The sequence below is a fragment of the Homalodisca vitripennis genome, chromosome 8, assembly GCF_021130785.1.
Source record: "Homalodisca vitripennis isolate AUS2020 chromosome 8, UT_GWSS_2.1, whole genome shotgun sequence".
Classification (NCBI taxonomy): Eukaryota; Metazoa; Arthropoda; class Insecta; order Hemiptera; family Cicadellidae; genus Homalodisca; species Homalodisca vitripennis.
Genome location: NC_060214.1, coordinates 67,643,841 through 67,657,235, shown reverse-complemented (window position 1 = coordinate 67,657,235; position 13,395 = coordinate 67,643,841). Strand labels below are relative to the sequence as shown.

Here is a 13,395-nt window from a genome sequence, read left to right as displayed (position 1 = left end):
GGCGTGCCTATCTCGGCTAATAACATAATCTTTCCTGCGCGTGCGCGGCTATTTGGCACGGGGCAGACCCGTTTTTCGCACGTGGCTATTTGTTTCGGAGTCCGAAAAACCTCGGCCGCTTGGTAAGAATGTACTGTAGACTTAGGGTTCTCTGTGGTAACCATGTGACTTCCATAGTTGCCTGAGCTACGCGAGTTTTGTTGAGCCGCTTCTTCCCACATATGCTAATCAGCCACGTTAAACAGTATCGTTGATAAAAAGGGGTGGGTCCGATAGCACCGAATCTGTCCGGCTAACCGCGTTATAGTCCGTTAACGCCGAGAATTGAATTGTCCGATAACGCCGAATCTTTCTGGATAAAACAGTTTTAGTCCGTTAACGCCGAACATTGAATTATCTGATAATACCTAATCTGTCTGGATAAAATAGTGTTAGTCTGTTATCGACTGTCGTCCAAGAACCCCGAAAATATTATGCTGGAGCTGAATTTTACAATACCTTTCTTGTCCATACACTTACCATCCTTCATTTCTGTTTATGATATTGTAACATTATAAAATACATTACTACATTATACATACATTATTATTTTTAATTTGTTGTACAAAAAAGCATCATTTTAGAATTCCTTGAATTTCTACAATTAGAGAAAGTATTGAGTAGATGTAATGTTAAAACATCATGTGTATGTTACGAAACGTTTTAAATGGGTATTATTTTTTAACTTCTGTATAAAGCTAAAAAAAACTTAATCACACTTTTGCACATGTTTCTGGATAAGGTCCAAAAGCAAGGTTTTGCTATACATTGAGAATATTTTTCAATTATTAGATGTTATAGGTATAATTCTTTATAGTTTAAGTAATCATTTAATGTCTAAATTAAGCTGTTTTTTTTATTTATAATCACTACTTTAATTTGTGTATTTAGTTGAGTTGTAATCGCAGTAATACTTGATGTTTCTGGTTCACACCAAATTACATTGACCTACGGGAGAGACTGTTATGGAATATAAAGCGGCTCATTTCTGCAATGAACAAGGTTAACGGACGATATAGGACATTGACTTCTAATGGTGGCATGACAACCGCCAGTATTTTATTCCACGAAAATAACGATGGTTCAACGTACGGATGCGGTTCGATACAGACTGCATGAATGGCAGTTGGTTGACCCAGGTCTATACTAAGTACAGTATGTGGCCAGAACCAATCTCATAGTTAGAGTCTCTTATCTAGTTTATCTGCCTAGTCCAGCAGCTCAATGACTGTACTTAGCTTTGATAATACAGTGCTAGAAAATGCTAAAAAGAAGATTGGTTGGACATATCACTGTTGTAGATAAAACAAGTAATTGCATCTCAATATGTAACAATTACCTGGTTGTACTATAATCTCTCACTATCTTCATGTTCTTTACTTTAGAAGGATGAATATGTTATATTTTTTGGAGTTGTTTCCTCACTTGTAGGATTTGAAGAACTACACATTTTAGCCGTCCGGAAACGACTATTCTAAATTAGGCTACCGTCGAAAATAATTAGGGATTAGCAATCGTATGCTCTGAAAACTTAATTACTGGCTACTGTCGAATGCTTTAAGAAAGTAATCGAGAATTGCAGTCTTATATACACTGAGAAAATAATTAGGGGCTGCAGTCTAATGCGTCGTGAAAATAACTAGGGACTGCGTTCTTATACTTTATGTACTGAGAAAATAATTGGGAGCTGCACTCTTATGCGTTGTGAAAATAACTAGGGGCTGCGTTCTTATACTTTATGTACTGAGAAAATAATTAGGGGCTGCACTCTTAATGCGTCGTGAAAATAACTAGGGGCTGCGTTCTTATACTTTATGTACTGAGAAAATAATTGGGAGCTGCAGTCTTAATGCGTCGTGAAAATAATTAGGGGTTGTGTTCTTATACTGTATGTACTGAGAAAATAATTAGGAGCTGCACTCTTATGCGTTGTGAAAATAATTAGGGGCTGTGTTCTTATACTGTATGTACTGAGAAAATAATTAGGAGCTGCAGTCTTATGCGTTGTGAAAATAATTAGGGGCTGTGTTCTTATACTGTATGTACTGAGAAAATAATTAGGAGCTGCAGTCTTATGCGTTGTGAAAATAATTAGGGGCTGTGTTCTTGTACTGTATGTACTGAGAAAATAATTAGGAGCTGCAGTCTTATGCGTTGTGAAAATAATTAGGGGCTGTGTTCTTATACTGTATGTACTGAGAAAATAATTAGAAGCTGCAGTCTTGTGCGCTGTGAAAATAATTAGGGGCTGTGTTCTTATACTTTATGTACTGAGAAAATAATTAGAAGCTGCAGTCTTGTGCGTTGTGAAAATAATTAGGGGCTGTATTCTTATACTGTATGTACTGAGAAAATAATTAGAAGCTGCAGTCTTGTGCGTTGTGAAAATAATTAGGGGCTGTGTTCTTATACTGTATGTACTGAGAAAATAATTAGGAGCTGCAGTCTTATGCGTTGTGAAAATAATTAGGGGCTGTGTTCTTATACTGTATGTACTAAGAAAATAATTAGGAGCTGAACATAATTAGGAGCTGCAGTCTTATGCGTTGTGAAAATAATTAGGGGCTGCGTTCTTATACTTTATGTACTGAGAAAATAATTAGGAGCTGCAGTAAAATCACCGAGAAAATAATTAGGGGTTGCGTTTCTTGTATGTACTGAGAAAATAATTAAGGGCTGCGGTCATATGCTTTGAGAAAATAATTAGGGGCTGCAGTCTTATCTCTGAGAAAATAGGGGGTGCGTTCTTAGTATGCACTGAGAAAATAATTAGGGGCTCCGGCTTATCTGTGAGAAAATAATTAAAGGGTGTGTTCTTGTATGTACTGTAACAATAATTAGGAGCTGCAATCTTCTCTGTGAGAATATAATTGTGGGGGTTCTTATATGTACTGAGAAAATAATAGAGGCTTTGTTCGTATGCTGTGAGATAATGACTAGGGGCTCCGTTCTTATATACACTGAGAAAATAATCAGAGGCTGCAGTCTTATATCTAAGAAAATAATTAGGGGATGCATTCTTGTATGAACTGAGAAAATAAAAATAAGTGGCAGTCTTATGTCTTGAGATAATAATTCGGGGCTGCAAACCAACTCAAAATGTGTATGAGAATTTCTTTTCCTGCGTTAATAAAAGGAAACTAATTTTTAACCACTATTTATGTTAGGCATTTATGTTAAATGATTGAATTCTGATGTAATGTTCGCTGTTATTGACAAAATGGTCAGAACTATAGTTTCTTGGATTTATTAGTTTTGTTTTATCTAAATTTTAGAGTGTAGGTGCAACGCCATTTAGATACTAGATAACCACAAACGACTATTATCATTTCCTAGATAGAACACTAACGACTGCTAGGGTTGTATTAGTTTTCTTGTTGTCTCTGCTTATGTTTGTTTGTTTTTAATTGATTTTTTTCCTACGTGGATTTTAGAGGGCGATGGACACGTTTTAACGAAATGCTACTTTAATGCGTAAGAGGTTTGAACATTTCATTCGTACATATTTATTAGTATGTGAAGAGAGGGAGGCTTTTGGGTTACTAGATGCATTTATTCCAAACATATTACATACGCGATAAAAATATTTTTTCAGCGCTGAGTGTAAATAATTAATATTGAAAATACTGTATTACCGTAGCTATTCTACTCTCTCATTTTGACTCCTGTATTTTCATGACATTATTATTTTATTGTTGTTGCAGATGCAGTTTGGAGGTATCTGTGGAAAAGGCGTCTTCATGATCTTGTACCGAATCAGTTGAAGGCGGTAAGTGTATAAAATAGCATTCTTCATTAATGAATGTTTTAAATGTACAATTTAACACAATTAATAAACCGTCACGTGAGATGAATTCTCCGATACCCGAGGCGTGTGAATGTAGATGTCGATCTCATCTTTTACATGTCCTTGCTTTGTGGGTGTAAACATATAATGGGGATCACATTACTGCCTTCAAGCCGTGGAAAGTTACAGATTCAGGGCCAAAGTCTGAAATATTCATCACGCCGTTGTTAAATGGAATAGACACAAACAACTGCACGAGAGTGTTCGCTTTATTGTCCCCATACACCGCGCTCCGCTGCCACGCAAGCGGTGAAAGTGTTTTTGTTGCACCGGACCTGACCCGGGCACACCAACACACGGACATGTCGGTTGTCTGGAGTGTCGTTATAGTGTCATGCACGCATAATCTCATTTCACGCAATCTACACTGCGTTGTGCCTTCAGCGTTGGAGAAAATGCATAACTTAAATTCTTCAAATGCCTCACCCACTCACTCACTCACGCTATGAGATAAAATTTGTGGAATACTAAATCACCTATTAAACGAGATTTTAAGTTTTTAGAGTGCATAATGCCAACTTTAGAGAAGTCTAGTACTATATTTCTAAAACACAAGTTCTAGAGATGTCAAGTGTTAGATTTCTAAATCACCAAGTCCACGGAAATTACATTTTAGAGAGGGCAAGTATTAGATTTCTAAGTTTTAGAATGCTAAATCACCAATTCTAGAGATGGTAAATACTAGATTTATAAATCACCAATTCCATTTAATAGCAAGTTTTAGGATATACTAAATCACCAGTTCTAGAGATGGCAAGTACTTAGATGGAATTAGATTTTTAAGGGAGTCCAACACTAAAAAATTGAAAAATTTTCAAATTTAGTTTTTTTGTTTTATCAACAAATTTAGTATTTTCGGAACATTTTAATACCAAAAACATGGTGTAAACTTGATTTTAAATATTTTTAAATAATTTTTGAAAACATGCCGTCGCAAATTTTGATTGCTAGAACTTCAGCACCAATTGCCTCACATCAGTGGGTTTTCATACAATAGCTATAGTACATGTATTATTTGAGTGGTTTTAGTTTGTAGTTTTTGTTTATCAGGTTGGCAATAGTTATTGTTTCAATTACCCAGAAATCTGTGTTGAATCAGCTGACGACTTACAGTTTCAACAACGTTGTGTGGACCAGGTTGCCGAAAAATGTTTTTTGTTGGCCGTAAAACACTCGAACTAGGGGTGTACGATGCCATAATAACTTTCAATAATGGAAACCTGGGTAGATTAGAAGTTTTTAAGCATTTTGGAATCTCAGATATCGGCAGTAACACAATAGACGCTTTGAAGGTTGCTGACAAAGCTCGAATCAGAAAATCGGATTACGCAGCGGGGTTGGCATCCAAGGAGTCCAGGGTCAAGAGAAGAAGGGTAAGATTGAGAGAAGAAGAAGTGGATGATACTGAGTACTGCCCTGGAGGATTTTAAAAGCGAGTGATCAAAGATTATCAGTAAATTGTCAAATTAAAGTACAATATTCAAAGAATTTTTTGTTTATCGCTGATTTCCGAAAATAAGTTTTTTTTTCATACTTAGGTACACATATCTTAAGTACCGTTGGAGATATTTTGATGAAATTTTTTCTGCACTTCCTTTATTCTATAAGTAAGCTTTGGACCTAAAAGATTTTAAATTGGTAGAAAACTGAACAAGGAAAAAATATTTTTATAAATAAATTAATTGTAAAAAAACATGTTTTTAAAATAAAAATTGTTAAAAATTTTTTATGTATTTTTTGAACATAGATTTTTCGTCCAATGCCTCAGCAACCATACACAAGTAACTGCAAAAATTTCAAAAGTGTACTGTTAGTAGAACAGGAGATAATGGTACCGAAAATATGTCAATTTAAACATGGGCGGTATAGGGACGTTGGACTCCCCTTAAATCACCAATTCCATAAAATTGGATGTTTTAGAATGGTTAATCACCAATTGTAGAGATGACAACTACTAGATTTATAAATCACCAATTTCATGATATATATTAGAGTTATGTCACCAATTCCATAAAATTGCAAGTTTTAAATTCTAAATCACCAAGTTGTAGAATACTAGCACGTCGTTAGAGTACAAACGACGCAACACTTAACGAGCAAACACTGCCGAAGACAATTCCTCGTTGACTGGACGGGGAAGTGGGAAGAGTTTAATCGGGCCATGTCGTGCCAAACTCACTTGTTTTGCTTTCCAATGAACAATCATTAAAAAGCGTTTTGATGAATTGGTATAAAACCTCTTGGAAACATATTCTTAAGTTTTAAAGAAGACGTTTTACTGTGAACTTTTTTATTCCTTCTTGAGATATAGATCACCATATCAATCATTACATATTTTTGATTATAGAGCATATGTATAAAACCAGTGGAGAAGAAAACACAAAATGTTATATTTATCGTTACTGGTAAAATGTTCTGGCGAAATAATTCTGCCGATTCGTTTTTGAGGTCGCTTTTACCTTTGATGGAGAAGTATTCACCGTAAGGTCAAAAACACTCAGTATATATGAGGGGTTCGAATATTTTAAGAGACTTCCATACTTAATGCATGGGATTGCTAAAACTCCGATGTGTCCTTGATGCTTTGCAATGCGCTTTACTTAGCTATGAGGAAACGATTTTAGTCTAGAACTTTTGTCATTTTAACAGAATGAGACAGATAAAGAAATACAAACAAAAGGATATATTCAATATCATTATCTATCAATATATCGTTACAACGACAACAACAACCGTGGGTTTTAATTATAAACTGTTCAATAACGGTATGAGACATGGATGCATGAGGCAGGCTCGGCGTGTAGTCATGTAGCCTTGAGGAAGTAATCCCGTGATGTAACGTTGCCTGCAGGACATCGGGCGGCGCGCCAACTGAAACTAACCATAACTTCGGATGGGAAATGCAGAGACGTGCTGTTTTGGTCTGCAGGGATATTTTACACTGAACAAGTTTTGTTTATGCGTTACGGCATTTCGATAGTAGGTGAGTAGTCGAGCCCAAACAGTCTAAACACTTTGTTGTAGCGTCATTGATAACCTCATCGATATGGCCGCCAACATTTAGCCATGCTTTTACAATGTTATATATTACTCGGGTTTTAAATTTGATTCTTATACGGGAAAAACACGTTTTCCATCAATACGGCTGTTTATGTTCATAATACTAAACTAGAAATATTTGTATTTTTAGTCTGAAATTTGTTTTTACTTATATTCTAACTAATGGTAGCTTATTGTGGTTTGTTTACCTTTTTGTTTATAAAAGTCTGATTTACTACATTTTACTATTGAAGATGGTAGATACCAAAACGTGAAACGTTATATTTCTGTTGTTTGAGTTATTTTTAATACATTTATAAACGAACGTTTCACAAAACCTGAACATTTTTAGCATTTAATATTCACACGACAGTGTTCACAATGAAACTGCCTTTCCCTTCCAGCCACAGTTACCAAATTCGATTGGCAGTGATCCCCAGGCGAGAGGAGGGCGACATTCGTGGAAAATTGAAATTTGTATAACAGTTCAGCCAGTTTTCATCGTGTGGACAAAGCATGAAAAGAAAAAAAACTCACCCAGCCACGCAGTAACGGTATATCAACAGAAATGCGTCACATCACGTGACGGGGTCCATAATTCGCCGAGTTCTCATGCAAAATGTCAAGTGATTTGATCATTTTATTTTGCTACATGACTTGTTAAAGTGTCATATGATTGTACTCATCTTGTTTACAAATTTACTGTTCTGCTATTTTCTCTTTGCTATTATAAGAAGCATGCAAAAATATTCCCTTACTCTCAGCCAAAACCCATTGAATTCCATACATTATCGTGGAACGCAGTGATTACAAGTGATTGCAAGTTACACTTCTTGCAAAATTGCAAGTCTATAAGTCAGTTCTTTCTCGAGATATCTTGCGGACAGAAATGGAATACTTCCAGCCCCTAGAGGCTTCGTTAACAGTACTTTTTTCAAGTACTGTACTGACGGATTATCCAGCACAATACCACAATGTAGTGTCCAGGTATCGGTTATGTAATGCTCGTTAAATTGTCAGTACTATATAAAATAAAGAAGAATACATATTGGAAGCCTTTTCAAGTTTTATTTATATTGATGTTAAAAAGGATTAATGTTTTATAAATTATATACGCAATACATTTCAAATAAACTGTAAATGTCTCCAGTTTACTGATCTGTGAAACATTTTAGAACAACGTTATACTAGAATTATACAACATGATGCACGGAGAGACTTAATAAACCTATCAAAATTTAAAAGGTTACGAACAAAGTTCAGCAATAAATTAAAAATAAATATTGCCAAACTCTGAAAGCACCACTTTTAAGATACCCCAAATTAAAAGGATATTCACACCATTTCTGAGTTTTGCTACTATAAGAATAGTAGGTAACTCTTATTTAATATAAACGACAATTGTTGTTATTTCAATACTAACTGGTGTACTTGTTGTAAAGCATCTGATAGTTATTAAAACCCTCGTTATAGGGTAGAAGATGTCGAGAAATGTATAATATTTTAGACTTCGATAAAGCGCAGTTTTCATTCGTATTGTATTCACGGTCAAAGCTGCATAATATTTTGTGGATAATTCAGTGTGCAAAAGACAGTTTGTAAATTACATTTTAGATACGCATAAGAGTTTTATAAGTTGTCTTTAGCTGTTCTAATCGTCAAAGAAGAAGCTGAAATTTGGCAGACGCCTAAAAGAGAAATGACAAGTTACAGGGAACGAACGGGTCGCAGAGGCGTTTTCCATTTAGTTGTGGGCGGTCGGAACTTTAATTGAAATGAGGATCGTTAGTCTCGGGCTCCAAGGACCTGTTATAATATTCTGTGATATAATGAAGCCGTTATGGAGCATACCTGCGCTGCTCGGTGGCGGGTCTCGACCGGCATGATCAATATGGTGGCAGCAGTCATGTGACACTCTGTAGCCCTGATATATCGGCTAATCTATAGTAAATGTCATTTCTGTCAGTGATCAATGGGGATGAATACGTGAATCTGTTTGGTGCTTGTTGACATTTAGATCGGTAGAGTGAGGTTACCGTCGCGCTCCACCGCGATCGTGAAGATTCAAGGGAGAGGATTTCCATAGTTATGAAAGGTGATTTATGGGGCGAATATTGTTCAGCTGTTGAATTTATTTACCCGCGATGCTTTGTAATCTGCGGAGATTATTTTAGACTATGTTACACCACGTAGTAACTACAAATCAGGTGTGAATACGATTAGGTATGTGTGTGAGGATGAAATGGAGGATGGGAAAAGGAGTCTTGCGATGGAAATCTAAATTTGGTTGATTGATCTCGGAAATTCGGGAGAGCTGGTTGCCGAGTGGTCTAAGGCGTCAGTAAAACAAATGAGGACGGACAGAATAAAGCTAAATTTGAAAAAAGTTTCTAATGTGATAGAATTTGTAATTTGTAATCCGAAAAGTCAGTTTGCAAATCTTCTGAGATCAGTACAAAATCACTGGGAACTCGGGACTTGCAAACTCATTTTTTAAAGTAGAGATTGGTTCCGTTCGAAGTCTTGTTTTGCCCATCCTCACGTGCCACTGGCATGTCCGATGATTTTATCAAACAAAATAAGGAGGAGAGTCGACATAGTAAAAGGTCGATGGTACTGATTTAAAATTCTGCAGTCACAGATAAGACTTGACCTTCCGCTGTTTCTAAATCAGATCCAAAGTACGATGCCTTATACCGTGCGGAAATCGACTCTCACAATAATCCTACTCTCGACTTCCAAATAATCAGAGTACACAACATATGTAATAAGGCTGGTGCAAATTTCTTACTAGTTTTGGGCGTTTTGCATTGCCAAGCACAAGGTAACGAGGAAATACGGAAGAACATATAAGATGAAAATGGTGTGGTTATACTCAATAATCCATTTGTAACCCACCAACTTCTATGCTATATGATCCTCACTGATTAGGAATCTAGCATACTAGGATTCTCACCTGGTCCTAGGCCTCTGGTGCGATCCTCTCTCACCATTTCAACACAGTAGGAAGGGCACTTCTAACACGTCTTGTATTATAATTTTTCCTACAATTTCTGAACCATTATTACCAGTTTATATCGAAACTGTCGTGAATACGTGTAGCAAACCATATATTTCTCAAGATAATATACTAATTTTAATTATTTCTATCAAGAAATATACCTACTCTTTTTAAGAATGTTTTAACTGTTCAAGGTGGAAATACTGGACCTCCTGCTCTGTTTTTAGTTTATTTAATATTAAATAATTCAGAAGATGTGTGAATATTCATTAGACTATTCAAAATTTGCAATTACGAGTAATATATACATCATTATATGTGCAGCATTATTATGTACAGTATTATATACACTTTCTTATTACTATAAAAGAACGAATACAAAAATGTTGTTCTGTACATAAAACGTATCTATTTTTTTTTTTAATTAGCAAACTAATAATAACTAATGCAATAATTGCATTATTGTAATTAAAAGCAAGTTTGAGGTGAAAAATATTAAAAATTCTTTAATAAAGCATTTAAATAGTAGCTGCCACCTTTTAAAATATCACTAGAAAGAGCTTTAAACTATAATCCAAAGCTGCTTAAAATGTCTTGTACTTAAATCATTGTAATATTGTAATCAGTCAAAAAGTAGTTGAATATTTAAGTTTTTAGTTCCGGTAATTTTGGTGTAAAATTTGCGAAAGAATTGTGTAAAAGCATCGCAACCAAGTGCTCTTATGTAGCCGCTGAACTTTACCCACTTCTCGACAGTAAACGCGAAACACGAGTCGCTCTGTTATAAACGTTCATTAGTTTCACGTGGCTTGTTACATTATTATGGGAGTCGCTGAGTAGGGAAGCAATTTGCGAGTTTTATTACACTGAACATGAAGTAGGTCATTAACTCGAGGGATGGTATCAGGGCAGCAGAGACGGGAGTAGTTACCGGTCTAACTAGGACTGGGCGTCTCTAGTTATTATAGTTAGCAACCATAATAACTCGGCTGATGTGGCGCAACGCAACTTTATGATCTGTAGGTCAGATCTCTACAATAGACCGCGGGTTGCAACAATACGGCTCGGTCCCTGAATTGAAGCTTGTGCAATGTGTGTGTGTGTGTGTGTGTGTAGTTCATTTTCAGGCAACGCATATGACGATTGAAAGATGATATTTGAGTTGTTCTATCAGTATTGATGTAGGGAACATGTTTGAGCCACATATTGATCGAATTTGTATTTATAACAATGCGATGTGCTAGGAAGAAAATCAAATCTTGGATCAGTGGCGCATATATTTACATTTAGAGGTTGAAGTATCGCAAATACAAAAGTACAGCATTCAAATATTTGCAACACTGTTGACTTTGGCCAGTCTCTACATTTTAGAAACATCTTTGTTCTGTTTGTCTAAATGTGCCCTAGCCAGGGGACGTGACATACACGGGTATGAGACTAGAGGCAGAGATAACTACCGTACTGGAAGACACAGAACGGTGGGTTATGAGCACTTTCCTTCGCAGGTAGGTGTTCATTTCATCAACAGATTGCTAAATTCTATGAAAAACGCCCAAACGCTCAAGGCGTCAAAAGCTCGTTTTTAAACGCTTCCTGGTGTCAAATGCATTCTACAGCATTGACGAGTTTCGGGCGTATAACTTACTGGGAAACCGCCCAATTCGATGACTGACTCCATCGGTGGAAGTGGGTTGATATTGGCGAAGGATGAATGAGACTGGAATGTATGAAAAAAGATGTAAGATGTAAGTTTGGACGTGGTGGTAATGTGGCATGAGAGTTTAAAATTTAGAATTAATTGATTAATTAGATTGTCACGAGCAATTAAAGATTTGATTTGAAAAAACGTATAAGTACAGAGATTTCCTTCAGTAATTTTGAAGTTGCATCTGGAACCAACTGTCCCGTGAACACTGTTGCAGTCCATTTAGTGAGAGGGCGCTCGGTGCAGATTGCAAAGACGCAAGTACAGCTGTGCAGTTATGCAATGGAAGCTTACTTTCACACGGAGCCGCCCGCCAGGTCAGTTGTGCAACGAGCACGTTGTGTGCGCGGCGCAGTCGCAGCGTCTGACACTACTGTAGTCACTAATGCGCCTGCGCGTGAGTCCCGCGTGTCGGACGCATGCGCAGACTTAGTTCCGGACTCGCTGCGCACGCGCTACGCACGATTTTCCATTTGTCCCGCGTTTCCGTGAAGTCACCAACGTCCCGGTTTTCGCGCTTTCACTCATGTTAGTAGTACCGGGAGAGAATCTGGACCGCGAAAATCGAAATTGGTTTGAGTTATGAGACAGTTCGGATTAGTTGAGAACTTCTTGTTTGTCCCTGATATGCTGGGGATTTGAGTTGAGTAAGGCTGCAATTGGCTAGTAATACATGCCAGGATGTTTTATATATTTGTAATCGTTAATAATTGTTATAGATTCATCAATTAATGATTTATTTATATAATATCTCCATAATATGTATTTTGCTTTACAAACACACTTTGTCAAAAATATGTACTCACAGTAATTCATAATAAAAAATATACAAAGGAACTTTCAGTACTCTTCGGTCCATTCCCTTCCTCAGGGTTTATTGTAAATGCAAGAAAGGAATTCGCATTGTCTATAATTTGAGCTTCAGAGAGTCGTGCAAGACAGTGTTCAAAAATTTTCAACATCTTAGAAACGACCCTATTTTTTATCTAAATGTGACAGAGGACGAGACATACACGAACGTGAGACAAGAGACAGAGATAACTACCGTCCTCGGATGCAGAACAGTGGTTTATGAACATTTGCCTACACGGGTATATGTTTATTAATATATGTTTAAAATATATGTTTATTTTATGAATAGATTTCCAAACTCCAGGAAAAATTCCTCGACGCTTAATGTGTTAAAAACTCGTCTCAACTTCTGCTTCGCGTCAAACGCTTTTTACAGTGTTGATGAGTTTCTGGCATTTAACTGGGAGACCACGCGATGAGGAAATTGACCCCAGCGCTGGAAGTTGGCGTAATTGGCAGTGCATTAATGGGGAGGCGTGAATGTTTGAAGTCTGAATACGGTCTTGATATGGGATGAAAGGTAAAAAAATTACATTTAATAAATGACGTCTCCTGTGCAATTTATATTGTGACTGCAAATAAACTTTTTGATTTTACAGGAGACTTTTACAAATCTCTAGAATCATATCCATTTAGTATAATTAAGATGACGGGGTGATTTGGCTCCTTCTTGTTTCATTTTTTTACTAAGCATTTGAAAGATGGAGAGAAACTGTATCTTATTTCAAATAAGATATAGTTTACTCAAAGGTTGAGATACTCAAATGCGAGATACACTTTTAGTGTTTCATTTGGAGTACAATGCGATTTTGTGGTTACCATTGATTCTACAATACCCGCGTACAAATCGTGCTCTGCTGACACAAGCGTGAATGTGAACAAATGTGATCCACTTATTATTCAAAATACAGT

At 36.4% G+C, this 13,395-nt stretch overlaps 1 protein-coding gene across 1 annotated transcript in view; it reads left to right on the top strand.

Annotated features, from left to right (window-relative positions):
* Positions 1-13,395, top strand: part of LOC124367668 (protein yippee-like 2) — a 231,823-nt gene that overhangs the window by 49,626 nt on the left and 168,802 nt on the right. Inside the window, exon 2 of the mRNA XM_046824675.1 lies at positions 3,744-3,808. The gene's annotated coding sequence lies outside the window, so the exon portion shown is untranslated. The remainder of the gene's footprint in view (positions 1-3,743; positions 3,809-13,395) is intronic.